The sequence below is a fragment of the Mixophyes fleayi genome, chromosome 12 (genome assembly GCF_038048845.1).
Source record: "Mixophyes fleayi isolate aMixFle1 chromosome 12, aMixFle1.hap1, whole genome shotgun sequence".
Lineage (NCBI taxonomy): Eukaryota > Metazoa > Chordata > Amphibia > Anura > Limnodynastidae > Mixophyes > Mixophyes fleayi.
In genome coordinates this window covers 69482841-69503811 of record NC_134413.1, presented here as the reverse complement: position 1 = coordinate 69503811, position 20971 = coordinate 69482841, and the positions used below count along the sequence as shown (strand labels likewise).

At 44.3% G+C, this 20971-nt stretch overlaps 1 protein-coding gene across 2 annotated transcripts in view; it reads left to right on the top strand.

The window, feature by feature from the left end:
• The window catches only part of HJV (hemojuvelin BMP co-receptor), a 40778-nt gene that overhangs the window by 10955 nt on the left and 8852 nt on the right, over positions 1–20971 (top strand). Inside the window, exon 1 of one of the 2 annotated variants that reach the window (XM_075193591.1) lies at positions 6033–6726. The exons of the other annotated variant lie outside the window; for it this stretch is intronic. The gene's annotated coding sequence lies outside the window, so the exon portion shown is untranslated. Of the gene's footprint in view, positions 1–6032; positions 6727–20971 lie in introns of those variants that run through there. 2 annotated transcript variants of the gene reach the window in all.

The following is a 20971-nucleotide window of genomic DNA, read 5'->3' as shown; positions in this document are numbered from 1 at the left end:
CATGTATATTATGGGGTTAGGAAGAGTTGGAGAGCAGCCAAGCACTGTCTAATATTATAGCCACGCCCCCATGCATGCTGGTCACGCCCACTGGTGGCGTGGTGTGGATACCCCCCTCTACAAATCTAGCTATCATTTATTTAGTACATTCTACAAAATGATAGCTAGAATCTGATTGGTTGCTATGGGCAACATCTCCACTGTTCAAACCCGCCGGAAAACTCTCAGCTTGATACATTTACCCCCAGGACTGTAAAGAAATGTCCTGGTTATAACGGCCAAGCTATAGTAGTATGAAAATCCCGGTCTGATCATCAATTGCCTCAATAAATATCTTCTCCATGATTTCTCCAAAATCTGCAACTCCGAAATTTCCACTCTACCTTCAAACCCTGTTTGAGGGCCAGACCACTGACATATTTTTTATCACTTTCTCTTAAACAATCATCAACTAATTTCCCTTATATATTGGGAACTCAAACCTCCAGACATGAACACGAAGGAACGGTATGAGCGACGAGGACTGGGAAGACAAGAGCACACACTGCCTCTAGCTCTATGTGTGTAAAAACAAAATAGAACCCTTATAAACTCCTATATCGGTGGTACTAGGTCCCTACCAAGTTGAATAAAAGTTTCCCTGACTCGTCCATCAGATGCTGGAGGGGGGCACCTAACTGATGGCTTCTTCCTCCACATACGGTGGCAATGTCCCAAACTTATGTCGTTTTGGCAAGAGCTAAAGAAATTTCCATCCCTCTTGTTAAATCTTGATGTCCCCCTCCCCCCAGGTTCTTCCCCCTGCCACTTGGGCTTCCGGTCGCCACTTCTCAACAGAGCAAACTGTTTAGACATATAGGGCTAGATTTACTAAGCTGCAGGTTTGAAAAAGTGGGGATGTTGCCTATAGCAACCAATCAGATTCCAGCTGTCATTTTGTAGAAAGTACTAAATAAATGATAGCTAGAATCTGATTGGTTGCTATAGGCAACATCCCCACTTTTTCAAACCCGCAGCTTAGTAAATCTAGCCCATAGTCTCGGCTGCCTTATGCCGAACAGCCACTTATTGGTAGCGGCCTAGCGCTCCAAATCTCCAAATAATCATTTATCAATGATTGACACACACCTATAAAATGGAATACATGACCAGCATTCTTTGCAACACCTCTAAACCGTTCCTAAAATTATGGGAATCATTGGCTTCCTACTTCCATTTCCCCATTCCTTTCTCAGTATCATTTTTTTTTTTTTTTACAATTATTCTTCTTAGACTCCATCCACTTGGCTCCTGCCTCCTTTCCCCTCCTCTCGTTCTTCTTTCTATCTTCCTCTTTCTCTTCTCATCTTTTCATTCTTCCTCTCTAGCGGCGCGCCACGCCGCCTCTCTACCGAACTCACACTTTTAACTTTTCTTCTTTAGAAAAAAAACGGTTCAGTCTTTCTTTTTCATACTTTTGTCCTCTCAATTGTCAGTCTGTTTTTGAGCCAAATACTGTTTTTGCAATTGTCTTCCTATGTTTGTTCGTATGTTTCCTGCTCTTTTCCCTGGACGCTGTATGATATTATTACCCTGAACTTTGCATAAATAAAGTTGTTAAAAAAAAAAAATCTCAGTGGAATATTTGGTCGTCCTAAACCAGGGCTTAACCACCAAATTCAATCCAGTTTTGGGCCTCTTTCTCTTAAACCAGGTCTCTGTCAATCTACTTCTTCCTCCAATCCCCTCTAAAGCGGCTTACCTCGAGTTTATAGTGCAGCTGTCCTAATACGTGTCTGTAGATTGCTTCTCTCCTGTACCTCTTTGATTTCTTTTGCGCCCTTTATCGAAATATTAAAGCGCTACGGAATTTGCTGGCGCATCTAAATAAATGTTGATGTTGATGAAATTTGTCTTTCTTTTCATTTTTTTTAACCTTCCTATTTTGTTAAGTTTTCTTGATCCCACAATTTTTGATTGAAAGTTTCCTAGAATTTGCACAGTTTTCTATCACGTTCGGTTTCATCTGCTGTTTTCTTACTGAAGTGACGTGTGATATATATTTTAAATAGCGAAAATATTGAATTTCCGTTACTTATAATTTTGTTGGTAGATGGCAGATGACACTTTTAAAGGCATTATTATTATTATTATCATTTATTTGTTAGGCGCCACAAGGTTTCCGCAGCGCCGTACATAATACAAACAGGAGACCATACAGGGTGACATAGTACACAGCAATAAACACAAAGTACCAATACTTCAGAACTCCGGGCAGACATATGAGTGAAGATGGAGTAGAAGAACAGGTATGGAGACAGGAGGGGAGAGGGGCCCTGCTCATACGAGCTCACATCCTAAGGGAGGGTGGACAAACAGGTACAGGAGGGAGCCATTAAAGTAAGGGAGAGAAGGGTGGGGCTGGTGGAGAGAGGGGAGAACAAGAGAAGGATGTTTGCGAAGGTGCAACGAGGTAAGGGTTAAGTGGATTGTTGGTAGGCATTGAGGAACAGGTGAGTTTTGAGTGCCCGTTTGAAGGAGCACAGACTGGGTGAGAGACGGATGGAGCGAGGGAGGTCGTTCCAGTGGAGGGGAGCAGCTCGGGAGAAGTCTTGGATTCTGGAGTGGGAAGATGTGATCAGAGTAGAGGAGAGGCGACGGTCGTTGGCCGAGCGCAGGGAGCGGGCAGGGGTGTGAATGGTGAGGAGGTTGGAGATGTAGGGGGCAGTAGACTGGGAGAGGGCTTTGTAAGTGGTGGTGAGGAGCTTGAAAAGGATCCTGTAGGGGAAGGGGAGCCAGTGTAAGGCACGGTAGAGAGGGGAGGCGGAGGAGGAGCGGCGTGAGAGAAAGATGAGGCGGGCGGCCGCATTAAGAACAGAGCGAAGGGGGGCGAGGTGGGAGAGGGGGAGGCCAGTAAGGAGAAGGTTGCAGTAGTCGAGGCGGGAGATGATGAGAGCATGTATGATGGTTTTGGTGGCATCTTGTGAGAGGAAGGGCCGGATGCGGGCAATGTTACGCAGCTGGAAGCGGCAGGTTTGGGCTAGAGATTGGATGTGGGGGACAAAAGAGAGAGAGGAGTCAAGGGTGACACCCAGGCAGCGGAGCTGGGTGACAGAGGAGATGGTTGAATTATTAACCACGATGGAGAGGTTGTGGTGAGAGGGGAGCCTGGGGGGAGGGAAGACAATTAGTTCAGTTTTAGAGATATTAATTTTGAGAAAGCGCGAGGACATCCAGGAGGAGATGGCAGAGAGGCAGTCAGATACACGAGAGAGGAGAGTGGGAGAGAGATCAGGAGAAGATACGTAGAGCTGAATGTCGTCAGCATAGAGGTGATACTGAAGACCATAGGAGGAGATGAGAGTCCCGAGTGAGGAAGTGTAGAGCGAGAATAGTAGGGGGCCGAGAACAGAGCCCTGGGGGACACCAACCGGGAGAGGGGAAGGGGTGGAGGCAGAGCCAGATGTGGAGACAGAGAAGGTGCGGTTGGCGAGATAAGAGCAGAACCAGGCGTGGACAGAACCAGAGAGGCCAAGAGAGAGAAGAGTTTGCAGAAGGAGGGGGTGATCCACAGTGTCAAAGGCCGCAGAGAGGTCGAGGAGGATGAGTATGGAGAAGTGACCCCTGGATTTGGCTGAGAGGAGGTCGTTGGTGACTTTGGCCAGGGCGGTTTCAGTAGAGTGGAGGGGGCGGTAGCCAGATTGGAGAGGGTCGAGGAGGGAATTGTCTGAGAGGTAATTGGTGAGACGACAGCAGACTATCCGCTCAAGTAATTTGGAGGCATAGGGGAGAAGTGAGATGGGGCGATAGTTGGCGAGGGAGGTGGGGTCAAGATTGGGTTTTTTGAGGATGGGAGAGATGAGAGCGTGTTTGAATGAGGAGGGTACAACACCTGAGGCGAGTGATAAGTTGAGTAGGTGTGCAAGGTAGGAGCAGGCAGTAAGAGAGAGAGAACGAAGGAGGTTAGAGGGGATGGGATCAAGCGGACAGGTGGAGGGTGGAGAGGAAAGAATAAGGGAGCGAACTTCATCGCCAGATGTGGGGTGGAAGGAGCACCAGAGTTGCGTGTTGGATGGGGGTGGAGCAATAGGGGCAGGAGGAGAGGGGGAGGAAGAAGAGATGTTAAGTCTGATGGCCTCAATTTTGGAAGTGAAAAAAATGGCGAAGTCAGCAGCGGTGAGGGAAAGTGGGACTGGAGGAGAGGGGGGAGAAAGGAGGGAGTTGAAGGTTGCGAAGAGGCGGCGGGGATTAGAGGACTGAGAAGAGATGAGGGATTTAAAGAAGGTGTGTTTAGCAAGGGAGAGGGCAGAGCAGAAAGAGGAGAGGATGAATTTGAAGTGAAGGAAGTCAGCGAGGGAGCGAGATTTCCTCCAGAGGCGTTCGGCAGTGCGGGAGCACTTTTGGAGGAAGCGAGTGAGTTTAGAGTGCCACGGTTGAGGAATAAGGCGGCGGCGGCGGATGGGAGCGGCGGGGGCGACAGCATCCAGGGCAGTAGTGAGTGAATGGTTGTAGAGAGAGGACGCTTGGTCTGGACAGGCCAGGGAAGGGAGGGGAGAGAGGAGAGAATCAAGAGAGGAGGAGAAAGAGGTAAGGTCAATCGTTTCAAGGTTGCGTCTGGTGAGGGTGACTTTCGGCGGAGGGGGAGCAGGGGAGGAGGACAGAGTAAAGGAGAGGAGATGGTGGTCCGAGAGTGGGAAGGGAGAGTTTGAGAAATCAGAGAGATCGCAGAGGTGAGAGAAGACTAGGTCAAGGGAGTGGCCAAGACAGTGGGTGGGGGAGGAGGTCCATTGGGTGAGGCCAAGGGAGGTGGAGAGGGTGAGAAGTTTGATGGTGGCAGGGTCAGAGCAGTTATCAATAGGGATGTTGAAGTCGCCGAGTATGATGGAAGGAAGGTCAGAGGAAAGGTAGTGGGGGAGCCAGGCAGCGAAGTTATCCAGGAAAAGGGAGGTAGGGCCAGGGGGACGATAGATGACAGAGACGCGGAGGTGGATAGGAGAGAAGAGACGGATGGAGTGAACTTCAAAGGAGGAGAAAGAGAGGGAAGGTACGGTGGGAATGACCCGGTAAGTGCAGCAGGGGGATAGGAGGAGGCCCACTCCACCTCCTGGACGCTCATCCGGTCTGGTGGAGTGGGTGAAGGAGAGGCCCCCATAGGAGAGGGCAGCAGGTGAGGTGGTGTCAGAGGGAGTGAGCCAGGTTTCAGTGATGGCAAGAAGGTTGAGAGAGTTAGAGATGAAGAGGTCGTGGATGGAGGTCAGTTTGTTACGAATGGACCTAGAGTTCCAGAGGGCACATGAGAAGGGGAGGGAAGGATGAGGGGAGATGCGGATAAGGTTGTCGAGGTTGATGGAGCGAGGGTGGGGGTGAGAGTTGGACCAGTGGGGGGCAGTGGGGGAGAGGTTATTGGAGCCCGGGAAAGAGAAGGGACCATGAGAGGAGGACCGGTAAGGGTGACTCTGGGAGAGGATGGGAATGGGAAAGGAGCGGGGCGGCATAATGAGAGATGTGTGGCAGGAGTGAGAGTGAAGAGGCAATGGAGGCAGGAGGAGAATACTCGAGTAAGGTCAGGTGACACTAACGGAGCGTGGAGAGACGGGAGGTGAGTTGCACAGAACCAGACGGAGTGAAACAGAAGGGTAGTGGTATAGCAGTTTAACCAGTGAAGACAATGAAACAATGTAGATGGAGAAGAGGAGTGGCAAAGCAGAACAATGTACAGTAAGCAGTAAAATAAGGTGGAGTAATTAAATAAATAGATAAAATTAAGTTAAATAAATGGATTGGTGGTGGGGTGAAATAAAACACAAGAAAAAAATAAAATAAAATATTAAAACACAAGAAATAAACACAAATAAAATAAAAGGCATGTAATGAAAAACTAGTTGACTAATACCACAAATGACTGCTATTGCAATTTCCTATTCTTTGAGTTGGCATGGTCGAGAATTGACAAAGATCAAGGCTTTTTCAGTCTCTACCGGGAACAAGTTGATGATTAGCTTTGTGTTTTTGGAGGAAACACACTCTGTGTTCATTACCTAATAACATATCAGTTCAGACTGGGCAAAGAGGAAATGTCTATAACGCTTATGAGAGCTAAAAGTGCTGTATTTTTGTATTGAAATACAACATTTGAACACTAACTGGTCCAGGAGGAACTGGAAAAGTTACTCGGACGACTTGCAATTTTCCGTATCCTATTTACCCCAATATACTATAGCAGGATTAACCTGCCAGCTCAATATTCTGAGATGACATTGAAGTTGAATACGGGCCGAAAGACCAGTACGTGACTTTCTGTGGCTGCTAAGCAAGGAATAAGCAAGACGTAATTAATTTCACTAGATTGATTTCTCCTGTACTTTTTGGATAGCATTGGACGAACAGCCAAAGTGATGCTATAATTTCATGCCAAACCCTGCTGCTGCCGTCCTGATCTGTTCTATTTGAAGGGCAGATCGGTCTTAGATAGAAGCCCTTTAACTGACAGCTACTGAAGGGCTCGAAATCCTTGTAGATATAGGAGGACAGCTGCTTCTGAAAGTCCTGGATTATCCCTGGTATGGAGCAGGACCAGCAAAAGAGTGAAGTGCCTTGTACGCTAGCTGTCACCGAAATATATTTCAGGTGAACTACAGGACGGAGTCTGTGTCTTTTTGACCTCCACAGTCCGCAGAGGATTTGCCGCGTTGCTGCGCTACGCAATATGGGACTCTTTATGCAATGGTCGGAACATAGCACTCAATAGTAAGTCTGGGCCAGAAAAATATTATAATCTGTATAATATATACTCAAATGTTGTCTGTTTCCTAAGTTATTATTTACACATGAGCGAAATGCCGTAAGTTTAAGCGATCATAAGTATGGAACATAAAAAATCTATTGGGCAGGTGCTCCGGTTTCCTCCCACACTCCAAAAACATACTGGTAGGTTAACTGGCTGCTGAAAAAATTAACCCTAGTCTGTGTGTGTTAGGAAATTTAGACTGTAAGCTCCAATGGGGCAGGGACTGATGTGAGTGAGTTCTCTGTACAGCGCTGCAGAATTAGTGGCGCTATAAAAATAAATGGGGATGATGATGATATTTGTGTTGTAAATTTATGAGGGAAACCAAATTGCTTTGACTTCTCAATATATATAATTATTATTATAATTATTATTATTACAGATATATTACACAAAATGGCGTATACCCTGGATAATTAGGCCAATCCCAATACAGGGAACTGTGATTGGCAAGCTTCAACAAATGTCACTAGTGGACAATATCTTTTCATGCTCTTTGTAACGGTTATTATTAGGCTGGATACCCTTTTGTGTTGTTTTTGCATCCAAAAATATAAACCGTACTTGCCTACTTTTCTGAGCTCCCTTCCGGTAGCGGAGGAGGCCCGCTCAGCGAAGTCAGGCTGGGTGATGACGCTAATCATGTTGTCACGCTGTGTTATCCTCACCATCTCTTTTAAGGTCATAGTCTCTCGGAACCCTGGAGATCACCCACTATATTGAGATTCCCACAGACGTTCCGATGACTATCAGCAGCACTGTCTAACTGCTTCTTATTGTCTATTAACGAACTGACCTCCAGATGATGGAACTTCATATATTAGCATTGCCGCAATATTAGATTAAAATTAATTATTATTCACATTACTTAATTAATTTTTCCATACGGACTACTGCAGGAAAGACGACTCACCATTTAATATTTAAAGGGATAAACAAAGGACTGTTTTTTTTATAGATTATGGTAAATGCTACTTTTGCTTTAATAATTAAAGCATTATTCTCTATTGTGTATTTGACTACATTACCCTATTGGTTCTCATCCAAAAATAATGTATTGAAACATGTTTCATGACAGTATTAGGTTATGTAGAATAAGGTAATGTCACTTCTGCATTGAGAACTAACACATATGACTAACACTTGCCTATCCTACACTTCCGTCAGGCAAACAATACACACACTGATACACCTGGTGTAGGGTCTACTTAAGGGGGCATATTCAAGAGTTTCTCCGGCACTCCACGTTACCGCAACGTTGCAAATCCACCCCCCCGCCATAAGGGTTGCGAAGATAAATCCATAATATGCGGTACTGTATTTCTGCACAGGATTCACAGTCGCAATGTTCATCCGAACATCATGGCTAATTGAATATGCCCCAAGTTCTCTTTTCAGTTGTTCGCATCCGACATAAGTATACTTTTTCGTGCATTCTGTTTTTTCCTATGTGCACCAAATGAGCATATGCGTCCACCTGCAAATTAACTTGTGTTTCCGCATGCCTAAATTAAATATAAAGTATTTCCGTGCTGGATATGTGCTGGACACATTTGCATGCGTTTGTAAACACACCCAGGCGCATACAGCACCAAACTTTTCCCATTCATTTCAATAGGACATTCATTTCAATAGGCCATTCATTTCAATGGGACTTCTGACGTGTAGAACCCCCATTGAAATGATTCAGTTATTGAAATGTATGGGAGAAGCTCCACAAGTAAAGATATTAATAATACTTTTTTTTAAAGCGTCTCATTACCAGCACCAGCTTTATACCATTACAGGAGGGAAGCCCAGTGTCATCTTGCAACAGCCTGAAGAGCTTATGGGGATGGGTCAGAGGCGTAACTAGATTTTTTTATAGGGGGGGGTGACTTAGCATAGCCATACACCTCCTTCGTGCTGATTGGTTGGCTACACCCCCTCCTTTACTTTAATTATGCCGCTAATAGGGGCGATTGCCCTGCTTTTTGCCACTGGTTGAGTGCGAGAAAAGAAGCAGGACCATCCTTCGTGATCTGAAAAGCACTGGGGCTCTAACTAGTGTACCAAATGAGCGTCAGCAAATGAGGTGTATTGAGGAGGTAGCAGAGAACACGGGTAAGGGAGGTAGGGAAACATTTTATTGAAGACACTGGGAATGAGGATCCCAAGATAGCGGTGTGCCAGTCAAGCATTAGAGCGTATAAGTGAAGCCAGGGAACACCCAATAAACCAAGATTAACAGCCTCTAGAATGATATAAAAGGAATAGGGACTGAGGGCTGAACTTAAGCTCTAAGGATTTTAAAAACTAAGGCTGTTATTGGACTGTATTGGTACTCTGTGGGTTAATAGTTGGCTGCGGAAGTACGCCCATCTGAGTCACCGGGAGGCGTTATAGAAGTTATATTTGGGATGGACGGAAGTGAAACAGTCTCTTGTGCAGCTGGACGTTACCCACCCTCCCTCCCTGCTGTTGTTTGGTCAAGATGTTTATTTGCTTCATTGCCATGCAGTTACGGTATGGGTGTGTGTCTGGTGGACATGATGGAGTAGCGTGGCCGGAAATCGCAGTACAGTGGACAGCCAGTGGTAAGGGCACATTACGGTAGCGGGCACTCTAAACCCACCCTGTTTCAATGGAATGGGCTATTAGTCTCGATCCAAGTACCACCCAAGCAGGTTGGCTTGTGGTTGCTTCCGTTAGCCTAGAAAGGGGGAGGGTTTTGTAGTGCCCGGGGTTGTGGCCCAATTGAAGGTAGATATATGCGTCTTGGGGTGTGTTGGTTGTCCGAAGTTTACGGATGTCCCATGGTAAATGCTGGGGCACCCTGGTTTGCCTGGCGGATGTCGACTCTGACTGCTCTCTTTCTCCGCCACCATACCTTACAATAAATTTCCTTTGCTTTCGCCACATTTAAGTTGTTTGCGTTGTTATTTTATGGTTTAGTTAATGGTGTAAGAGTATAAGGTAAGGAAAGGATATCAGCCGTTAAGCATTTTACTGGTTTCTTGTGTGAAACTCCTATTTGTGGGGTCAGCGGAGCAGTTTGAAAATAGATAGTACCATAGTCGATCTTGCTGCCATAAAGTCAAAGAATAAGAGTTTCCAAAGCTTGTGTGGGTAGAGCTGAAATGGAGACCACAGAGGATGCAATGAAATTACCAACCACACCCAAATACAAGAAGGCAGATGAAGAGGCCAACCCTAATGGATGGTGCAGAATGACTATGGTTTCAAATTTGGCCCAGGACTTAATGGAGGGAGAGTGAGTGGTTGAACCTAACATGGTATCTCTGGAACCAGCTAGGTTTGGGCATTTCCTTGACGTTGGGGACAGGCTCCAAGGAGATGACCGGGCTTGGCAAAGTAGAAGCAAAGATCGTTCTTGAATCTTCTCTCCTGCTCTTCTGGAGAGAGCCAAATGTCCCAGCGGCATGTACTCTTCACAGGGGAGGAATGGAGCCCGCCTTGTGAAAACCCTGGATGCCAAGCTGGCAGTAGAAACGCGATTAGAATTGATGAAGATCTACCTAATGGCATCCAGAAAGGAGGCGCAGATATGCAAGAGAGGATTGTTGTGCTCCCAAATGGGCATAGCCCAGGCAAAAGCTTGCTAGGACAATAGGGCAATAATATAATCCACCGTCACCTTTTCAGAAGGAAAATTCCACAGAAGGAGATCAATCAAATTGCATTGAACGATTCGAAAACCCTCTATAGGCCCTTTATATTTAGGGTGGCTTGAGAATATGAAGCTGAGATGGTGCCACCAGAGTGATGGGTATTTCAACTGGGGCTGGTGGAGGGAACTAAGTACCCAAGCTATACTGGAATATATCCTCGCAGTGGGAGAGACTCTGCAAGCATTGCATGAGTTGACCTTGATTTTCTATTTGTTTTTTAGCCCTACACGCAAAGGTGTTGTAGGAAGTCTCTGGGAGAGGGGTTACTAGAGGAATCCATAGCCACCGTTTTCTCTGCCTGCATTTAGCAGATTCCTTTTGCCAAACCCCTTCTAACAAACCCCCAGTATTCACCAGTGATCCCCAAATGGAGGTTTGGGTTTTGTTGCTGGCTTGTCGGCAGGGTCAGATGGTGCGCAGGTAAACGGTTAGCTTAGTTTGCGCTTCCACTTCCAGTGCTATAAAATAGCTTTTATATATACATATATTCTATAGACATAGTGGGCTCATTTAGAGTTGGACAGAAGTCTGTTTTTTGTTATAGACACAATCATCATCATCATCATCATCATCATTTATTTATATAGCGCCACTAATTCCGCAGCGCTGTACAGAGAACTCATTCACATCAGTCCCTGCCCCATTGGAGCTTACAGTCTAAATTTCCTATTATAGACACACACTCACACACAGACAGACAGACAGAGACTAGAGTCAATTTTGATTTCAGCCAATTAACCTTCCAGTATGTTTTTGGAGTGTGGGAGGAAACCGGAGCACCCGGAGGAAACCCACGCAAACACAGGGAGAACATACAAACTCCACACAGATAAGGCCATGGTTGGGAATCGAACTCATGACCCCAGTGCTGTGAGGCAGATGTGCTAACCACAAGGCCACTGTGCTGCCCATGTGCTGCCCCACAATCATGTTCATACTTTGAGTATACATACGTCCATATCTAGTGTAGCGAGATCGGGTTAGGGGTACCGTCTCCTGGGGTAGACGGCTGCGCTTCATATGCATCAGCCAAATATATCACACCAGTCCAGTGCCTTGGATCAAGTAGCTGTAGCTAGTTCTATTCACCAGCAACAAATTCAACATAATCAAAAGTCCTAGCCTCTTTGGCTTCTAACTAATACACAGGAAGACCTCTCTGAAGTGAAGGAACTAGTGTCCCACACACATACAAAATAACAGAACTTACTGGCCATAAATTGTAGTATCTCTCAGGAGCCATCTGACCTCCTCCCCAGGTATTGAGAGGCTGAACTACCTAGCACCTCATCAGGTACAACTCCTGATTACCTGCAGAGTGTCTGGTATATTGGAAGCACTGGAATGGTTTTGATGAATGGAGCCCGTCCTTCTCTCTGCATTCATAACCCCAGGGACCCTTATACCAGCTTTTCCTACAGTCGAACACAACGAACTACACACAATTAGAGGTGGATTCATCCACAGATACGCCTGTCTGGTGTGCCCGACCCCTGGAACAAACATCTGTGCTGCTGTTGCTGATGATCATCTGCATGGACCTTTGTCGTTTTAAAAAAAAAAAAGCGCCCCTCCCACACAAAGGTGAACCAAGCACCAGTGCTCACTGCTTGGGCCGGTTACGGCTAATGCGGTGGGGGTGGTGAACAGTATGGGCCACCCTGCAATAGCACCAGGATATAGTACCCCATTATAATGCGTCCAGCTCAGCCTGGCAATGGTTGAGGCTCTTGGTTGGGTAGACCCACAAAATTCATCCTATCACATAAGCGATAATCAGCAGAGACTTTGAGACTGGCGCGTGTTACTTTTTCATATATACAGTAAAATGCCAGTCATCATCATCATCATCATCAAGTTGATGATTGGCATTCTCTGGTACGTGACCGCATCATGTGACACTCAAAGTGGTTCTTGAAGCAGACACGTTCTAACACACTATTTTCAGTTGCATGTATCTTCTCAAATGATAAGTAACCTTCTATAATAAATAGGATTATACAGTCATCTGTAAATAAAATCCACCTTGGCAAAACCAAGTTGAGGTCAGGCGCGGGCTGGGAGAGGGATGGCCAGGGGGCATGTGATGACATCTCATGTCATCAGATGCGGCCGCGGGTAAAAAGGAGATATATTGCATCCGGGGGGCGCCCGGCCCGCCTACTCCCCGGCCCTAATAGCGGTCTGACAGAGCGGCCCGGGCCAGCCCGCCCCTGGTTGAGGTGCGGGGGGGGGGGGGGGGGGGGATTTTAAATGTTCAGAAAGATTTCCTCCTAGCTCAACTCTAAATCATTGTGTAAAAATAAAGCTGGCCAGTATGTGTGTGTGCTACATGCAAAAGCAGACAGTATTTTCCTTGCATGCATGAAAAACTGAATTTGCATCCAGGTGCAAATCTGCACCCTTAAACTGGATTTGCTCCTAACCCTGAGGCCCACTATTACACTGATAAATTCTGAGCTTGTACCTGTATCTACTCCAAAGAAATGACATTTTTAATGAGGTAACAAGAGTGCTTCTGATTACATAATGCTGTCTCTTGTAAGCTTCCGCAGATCATAAAGTAAGCGAGATCTCCGTTGTGAAGAACTCCATATGTATAAGAGAGAGATCGAGCTGTGTTTTCATGGCAATATACATCTGCAATGTCCCCCCCCCCCCCCCACCCCATGACATCTGGACGCATGTTGATCCGGGAGGAAATTCTTCGCAACCCTTCGGAGAGCAATTAGCTGGACTGCAAAGAGTTTGATGGTCCAAGGCACTCCCATTCCCAGCTGCAGACTCTCTCCTGTGCAGCAGGTGGACGTGAAGGGTGCCCCTTGTTTTAATAGCTTTATGTTCGGGTCCTCATTCCCTCCCCAAATGTTGCTTCGGCTCGGCTCTTTGATGCACAGAAAATAATGGCGACAAATGGTTTATATTAGAAAGGGGTCAATAGAGTTCTGGGGCAAGCAAGCTTGACTTTCTAATCCCTAGTGCAGGTGAAAAAAGATGTATGTTGTTTTTAAGAAAAGAGAGAGGGGGGGGGAGCAGATGTTTTCTATGGAATAACAAGCAGTTGGTGGATTTTTCTCTCTCCTTGTGATGTAAAATGTTGAGTTAAGCCATAAATCTCCCGAATTTCCTTAGCTCGGACAAGATGAAGATGGCAAGACGAGTGGAATGTATTCAAGTGGATTTTATGGTCCAAGTTCACTGGTGGCATACACACAAGCCGATGTTGAAAGACTAGTCCGGCACAAGGGCTAAGTGTGGGAACTTCTTACTCCATGATTTCCCAAAAAAAAATCAAGAGCATTATGATGTCACCCCAAATTTCTGTCAGCTGGAACCTCAACAGATGTACGCAGCCCATGCCAGAGAATGTGAAAATAATGAGGGATTAACCTAAAATAACATCTTTAACCTCAGGAAGCCTGACAGGGACTTGTACGTATCTGACAGTGTACTGCCGGCTGTACATCGAAATCTTGCGCATTTTATAGGCATGTGAACAAAGTATAATTTGTTTTTTATAAAAGTGAGACAAAGGATTTATATATAGTAAAGGAGAAGCTTTGCTGTAAGACAATGCTGTTTACAGAGAGCAAAGTGGATAGCGCCACCTACTGGAGGATTTAAAATTTCAACAAATGCATTACCAAGATATGGAGATAGCCTTGCTGTAGTCAATCCCAAAACTCCCAAAAAGTCGTACATTTATAAAAGCTTAAAAATTGTATTTGTTTTGCTAGAGGGACTGCAACATATGGGGTGTATATTTGCTTGCTCTCTGTCATGTTTTCAGTCTTTTCTGGGCTATTGTAATGGGAAAGAATTATCACCCCGCAGAAAGATTGAGGAGAATCTTCTGGGGTCAGATAAAGGGATTGTGTGCTATGGAGTGTGGTGGTGAATGGCTCATCCTTGCCAACGTTCCAGCCATTGGGACGAAGGTGCAGACGGTGGAAATGGCTGAATGGACCTTTCAGATTGTGACCGTCTCAACTGAATTGGAACAGTTTGGAGGTATGCCATTCAGAGCGCACTTTACTTAACGCTTACACCGTACTCGTCTGAGTGTCCAAACATTAGCTTTCCATGGGAAGGAGAAGTAAGCTTTGAGTCCGGTGTTCAATTCTGATTTAGCTCCCACCACCCGTCCATGTCTACCGGTTTCTGAGATCACCAAACATCATGAAGTTTCAGATCTCCAAACAGACAATTAAATCCTAGCCAAGCCATGCCCATGGTCTGCCCAAAGCTCACCCAGGTACACCCAAGCACTTCCATAACACCACAAATCCACATTCTGCTTTCTGATAGGTCACATCACTCCAGAGTTGGAGAATTGGGACTATGTGGTTTAGATATGAATATATGGCTACCTAGAGGCCAGTAGATGCTACCTCCAAATTCAGCCTCCCCACTGTCAGGGGTCTTTTAGGTTAGTACTGCCATTAAAGTGGTGGATACAGAGCCATTAGCAAGATTAGTGGTAGGCCCATTGTTCTATTGTACTTATGGCTAGACTCTCCTTATTAATCTCAATTTGACAATGGCTTCAACAAGAGTTCAAAGTCATCATCGTCTCCCATGTACAGGGAAAAATATCCATATTCTAATAGAGATGCTCTCTGATCCCCGTGAACTGGTTTTGGTTTTGGTTTTGGATCTGGATTAGCTTCATGTTTTGGTTTTGGTTCTTTAGAAAAACTCCTAAAATATGCCAAAATCACATAATTTTGCTCTTTTTTTGTTCCTACATTATTATTAACCTCAATAACACTAATTTCAAGTCATTTGCAGACAATTTTGACCACCTCACAAATCACAATATTATTTTCATACACTTTCGGACAAATACTGAAGCGACCTGGCTGGATGGTAAGTGACAGAACAATGACACAAACACACGGCAGTTCCTACCACATCTAGGACACATTGACAGACAGCAGTGGCAGAAAAGAAAAATGGGGGTCCGCCCTCCCTCCCACCCACCGCTATGTTGGATCTTTAAAAGGACTTAAAGATTTTTGGGTGGATTAGTTAGTCAAATCAGTAGTGTGGATGACACGGTATATAGGCATGGCTTAAAGTGTGCCGATTTCTACGTAGGAAATGTTAAGGAGTACAGCCATGTAAATCTGAGCACATATGAGGTACATCGGCTGCAAGACAGTTAGTCCACATGTTTGCAAGTGGGTTTTTTTTTCTTGCAGTACGCATGAAAACTAATCAGATTGCAGTCATGCAGAATGTGTATGTCATTTGTGCCTGGATTAATCTGGTAATCTCACACTTAAGGTGTGTTGCATTTTTAGATTGAACTATATTTAAATCACATTTTACTGTTCAAAAAAAGAGCCGCTCAGGAGGTTCCATGTGGGGAATTCAATTAGCCGCGAAGTGACTCCGGAATGCCTGTGAGACAATTCACAGCAGAGATTTGACAGAAAACACGCGCCTCATCGCCAGCAATTGAATCCCCCTCATATCTCTTAATGGACGGTTATAAATGGTCATTAAAGATAGCAACCGCTCTTTCCCAAGCTTGCCAGCGTTGTTGTTCACCCATTGTTATTGACACTCCAGGGGTCCAGTCTTTGGGCTAGAAACTTTCATCATCATCATTACCATTTATTTATATAGCGCCACTGATTCCGCAGCGCTGTACAGATCTTCTGATTTCAACATATGACCTGATCACTGGTACCTCTAACCAGTGAGAGCAAATAAACATCACTTGCTTCAAAGACCTGCTTGGAAACATCTTCAATATCGCTGTATTCCTGTGATCTGCAGATTAGACCCTAAATCTAATTCGTTCTCCGGCTGATTCTGAGGTTGGACCCAGCTCTTCAGTACCACCGCTCTGCCCACTACCCAGCAGCCCAGGTCAGTGTGATAGGCCAGGGGGGGATCCATCCACTGCAACCCCGATCCACAGTAAGAGGTCTGGAGTACCAACCAAGGTACACTAGCAGCGTCAGTTACCCAGAAGGAACGTGGTTCTGAGTGCCATAAAAGGAGTTCAGTGGTGGCAGCAGGCCCCTCCCACTGCGGCAGGAGGGGCGTATTCGGAATAACGAAAGGGGACGGTGGCAAAGTAAGCCCAGTCGGTTCCCAGCAACAACAAGGTGGCATAGGCGATCCACCCTGTCACAGATTTCTAATTTGGTTTCTGGGTCCGCAATTGCTTAGTGTACAGTGTTTCAGCATTATGACGTTAATGGGACATCCCCTCAGTGAAAATGAATCTGGTCACTGGGGTACAAAATACCTCCAGCATGACGTGATTAAATGACTCATGTTATAGGTTCTTGCACATGTGCTAATCTTGCAGCACAAACGTTGGAATGATAGCAGCAATCGTCATTTGTGTATAAGAAAGCGGCAAAGCAGCTAAGCTGCACTTCAGCCTCTTGTGCAATGCTAAGCTGTACAGTGTGTAGGTTCTAGGCCTTGCACCCATGAAAACTCAACATGTGCGCTGGGCAGCTATCACAGCTGAGCGGTATTAGCAATGCATTCCTCTACGTGACAGGCCAAACGGCACAGTTAATACCCTGAGCTAGTGAGAGCGTCCCGGAGACAGATGGCAGTTAGACTGCCAGATCAACCATTAAAAGCCGGACACACATGAAATATACATGCCTGTACTGCAATTAGTTCACCTCTATGATTACAGTATATATTGTGCAGATAGGCACCATGTATTGTTTCTTACAGAGGCTGTATACGTTCATGTGTGTCAAAAAGCATATGGATCATTGATGCATAAAACACGTGTGTTGCTCAAACAGACAGCAATGTAAAAGACATCGCAGTCAAAAATGCAGGAAAAATAGTTCAGACATCCGTAGACATCCTTTCCAGAGCACAGTCCCCACATCTGTGATCCGTCATGAACACTACTCGAGAAAATAAGAAAAAGTGCCTGTCTCATGGAGCCGTTCTAGGTTAGTAAAGGTGAAGCATCTTTGCAAATTCGGGGACTGTGACCGTACACTGTCCTCTTGTTGCACATTTTTAAATAATTGTATATGTTTTATTTATTATATTTTGAGAAAGGTAGACCATACATAGTCATAAACAACTCTAAGGGGGGTATTCAATTGTCAGTGAGTTTTTTTTTTTGACCGCGTTAAGTCATTTTAACGCTGTTTTTTATAATTTTGGAGCGGGTTAACTTTACCCGCGATTCAATTCCATTTTTAGCGCTCTATTTTTTTTAACGAAACAGTCCTCTCGCGCTCCAGTAGAAGGTCTATTGAAAGTATAGGGTGTGCGAGAGGCAGCCACGTTAAAAGCTATTTAATTGTTTTTTAACGTGGCGCGTTAAACAGGCCAATATGCTGCTTTATCTCGCGCCTCCTTGGGGTGTGTTCAAAATAAAAAACCTCTGAAAAGTATTTGAAATCAGGTAATAATGTGAAAAAAAAGTTAAACTTATGTTTATCACTAATGCCTAACATGTAAAAATTCATTTTCTTGTGAAAAAATAATGAAATAAAATAAACATAAAATAAAAAAAACTAAAAAAAACAAAAATTTATATATGTTTTTGGTACAAATATGAATGTAGTAATGTGTTTTGACATGGTATAGATGATTCTATGGTAAAAAAAAATAGTTCAATTAAAAAATATGCAAAAGAAAGTACTGTAATGTAGATATTATCAATGTGTAATGCAATCTTATGTATGGAAATGTATGCAAAACCTTTTTTTGTGTTAGACATGACCGCGTTAAAACTCCCCTTCACTCCCCTAAAATCTTCTAAACACAATTTTTAATGCTCGGGGGCAGCGTTCCCTCTTTTTCAATTGAATTGCACGAGTTTTCGCACTGCACCAACTGAAAGGTCAGTATTGCAGTTAAAAACCCGCAAGATTTTTATTTATTTTTTTAACGCTGCAGGGAAAAAAAACCTCGCAGACAATTGAATACTTACTAAACGGCGGGTTTGAAAAAGTGGAGATGTTGCCTATAGCAACCAATCAGATTCTAGCTGTCTTTATGAAGAATGCACTAAATACTACATCTCCACTTTTTCAAACCCGCAGTTTAGTAAATATACCCCTAAAGCGTCTAGTATCCCCTATTATTAACACTAATAGATCCAATGAAGTTTTTTTTTTTCCCTGGTTTCCACTTGCAGCCCCCAAAAAACAGGTCAAGACAAGGAAATCTGGAATTTGAAGGTGGAAACACAGTCTGTCTTCCCCTTAGGGGCTGCCCAGGACTCAAATCAGTTGGTTCATGTTCCTGAAAGTCCTAGGCTGCTACTAATATCTTTCTGGAATAACTGATATAGCTAACGAATTACCGTAAACTCCACCTAAGTCAGATTAATTTTCCCTACAGTCACTGATACAACATATTGCGGGGCATTCAACTGTCCGCGGAGGGAACACTCCACGGCGATGTAACCTCCGCGATGTTGGGGTTCCATAGTACCCGGAAATTAGCTCAGCCGCGGTGTTCGGTGGAACATGGCAGCTATATGAATAGATTTTAAATACTCTATGGGTACAAGTGTACTCTCAAGTTAACGAATGAGCAAAAAAATTACATGACTATCCTGTACATTGTGGAAAATTGTTGTTATTATTATTATTATTTTTACTACTACTATTATATCATTATTATTACTATTATTTTTATCATGTTCTACTGTTAATATGACAACAGGTTCTGCTCATACTTGTAAACACCAACATGTAAAGAAAAAGAGGGAGATATTGTATAAAAGGAGGAATAGAAATGCTGCCTTTATTATCTTTCAGCGCCTTACTAACTTTATAGCGCATTTTTACCATTTCTGCTTTTTATGCTAATGAGTATTTTACATATTTTTAATGTATTCATGTGTTTTCCTGAACACTTTTTAAAATATGGTGCCAAATTAGATTTTTTTTTTAAGAACATTGTCAGGCTTCTTAAATGTTACGGAATGCCCCCGTAGAGAGCAGTATTTGTGAAGTGAATTGGTGGTGTTGCAGTGAGGAATCCTATCTGCTGCTGTGATCTTTGATTTGCACAGGCGTGCTGATACTTGCACCAAAGTGCACGGATTTGCAACTGTGCTAAAAGAAAAGCAGCTAATGAATCTCTAGAGACTGAAGTGTCTTTTACATTTCTGTCTCCATTACTGAAGTCATGTTGTCTTACCTGTCAGTCTTTGATTAAATCTTGGTCTCCATGAAAATGGCCGCCTCCATAGGCATCAATACATGGACATAGGACACAATTTCTGAACTGTGTCATCATGCCACAGATGGCGAAGCCAACCACGTCTTGTACTGGCTCAGCATCAGGGAGAATGCCAGACTCTTCAGGGAGTGAGGGAGATCACCCCTATTTCAGGGAGTCTCCCTGACATTCAGGGAGAGTTGGCAAGCATGCATTAAAATAAGTTAAAGGGGTGGATAAGAGGTATATTGTGGGTTGTTTTGCAGAAGTGCTCAATGCAGTTTCCACCCTGCAAAAGGACTTGATTTTTGCACCAGAAATCGGTTCTTGTCTTGCACTTTTAGTAGGACACCCTCCAGGTTTGCTTGCTAGACGCACTTTGCTCAATATAAAAAAAAACTTTTCAAGAGCACAAAATTGTCACAAGCCATGAAGACAGTCTGACTTTCCACTACGCAGTGTTAAATAAAACTGAAAAGTGTCAGGATGCGACATTTACACATCGTTTCAGCCCCTTCGTACATCTCACACAGTTTGCAGAAACGCCGCCTGAGAGCAGAAACATCGTCATAGATGGTCCAGATGGAACAACCAAGACACTTTGGGCCTGATTCATTAGCGATCTTATCTTGTGCAAAAGTTAAGATGCTTATTTTAAGAAGCAACGGGGAGATAAGAGTGAAGTTAAGATGGATTTTCATCTTAACTTAAGAAATTCTTCACTTACGCAGTGGACTTTGCTTCTTATCTCCCTTTTCTGAGCATGCACGGAGTGGATTTGCTTAGGATAAGCAAAAAAACGGCAGATAAGATCACTAATGAATCAGTCCCTTTAAGAGTGTATTCACAGTGCCAACGTAAAGAAGTAAAAAGAGATTATAGGTTGCCGAGGTACTTGTTAGACTACTCCTATGAAGTCACATATACATTATTCCAAGACAGTTAAAGGATTTAACACTTGTGTTCTAAGTTCACTACAAAGACCAATGTCATGTTGAGCTCAAATTCTTGTCCTGCTCACGTCCGCCTTTGCCAATCTTAACTGTTCCTCCTTGAGCTTTAAGAGGTACTTGAGGAAGATATGGGTACTCAGCCAGTCTCCGCTGAAAGCTCAGATGTCTGCCAGCCCAGGGGATAGTGAGTGGATGTGGCACAAGGGGGGGTCTGACACAGAAAACTGCCAAGTTGCTGAACAGGCAACTGGTATTGAAAATCGAGCTAGGAAATTGAGACGTTGAGAGGAGACAGGGGTATCCCCTCTGTAGGTTCCTCTATCTGTTGTCGTAAAGGAAAAAAACCTCCGTCAAACCAACCTACATAAGAATAAGAAATCTACAATACTACCGGACTTTTA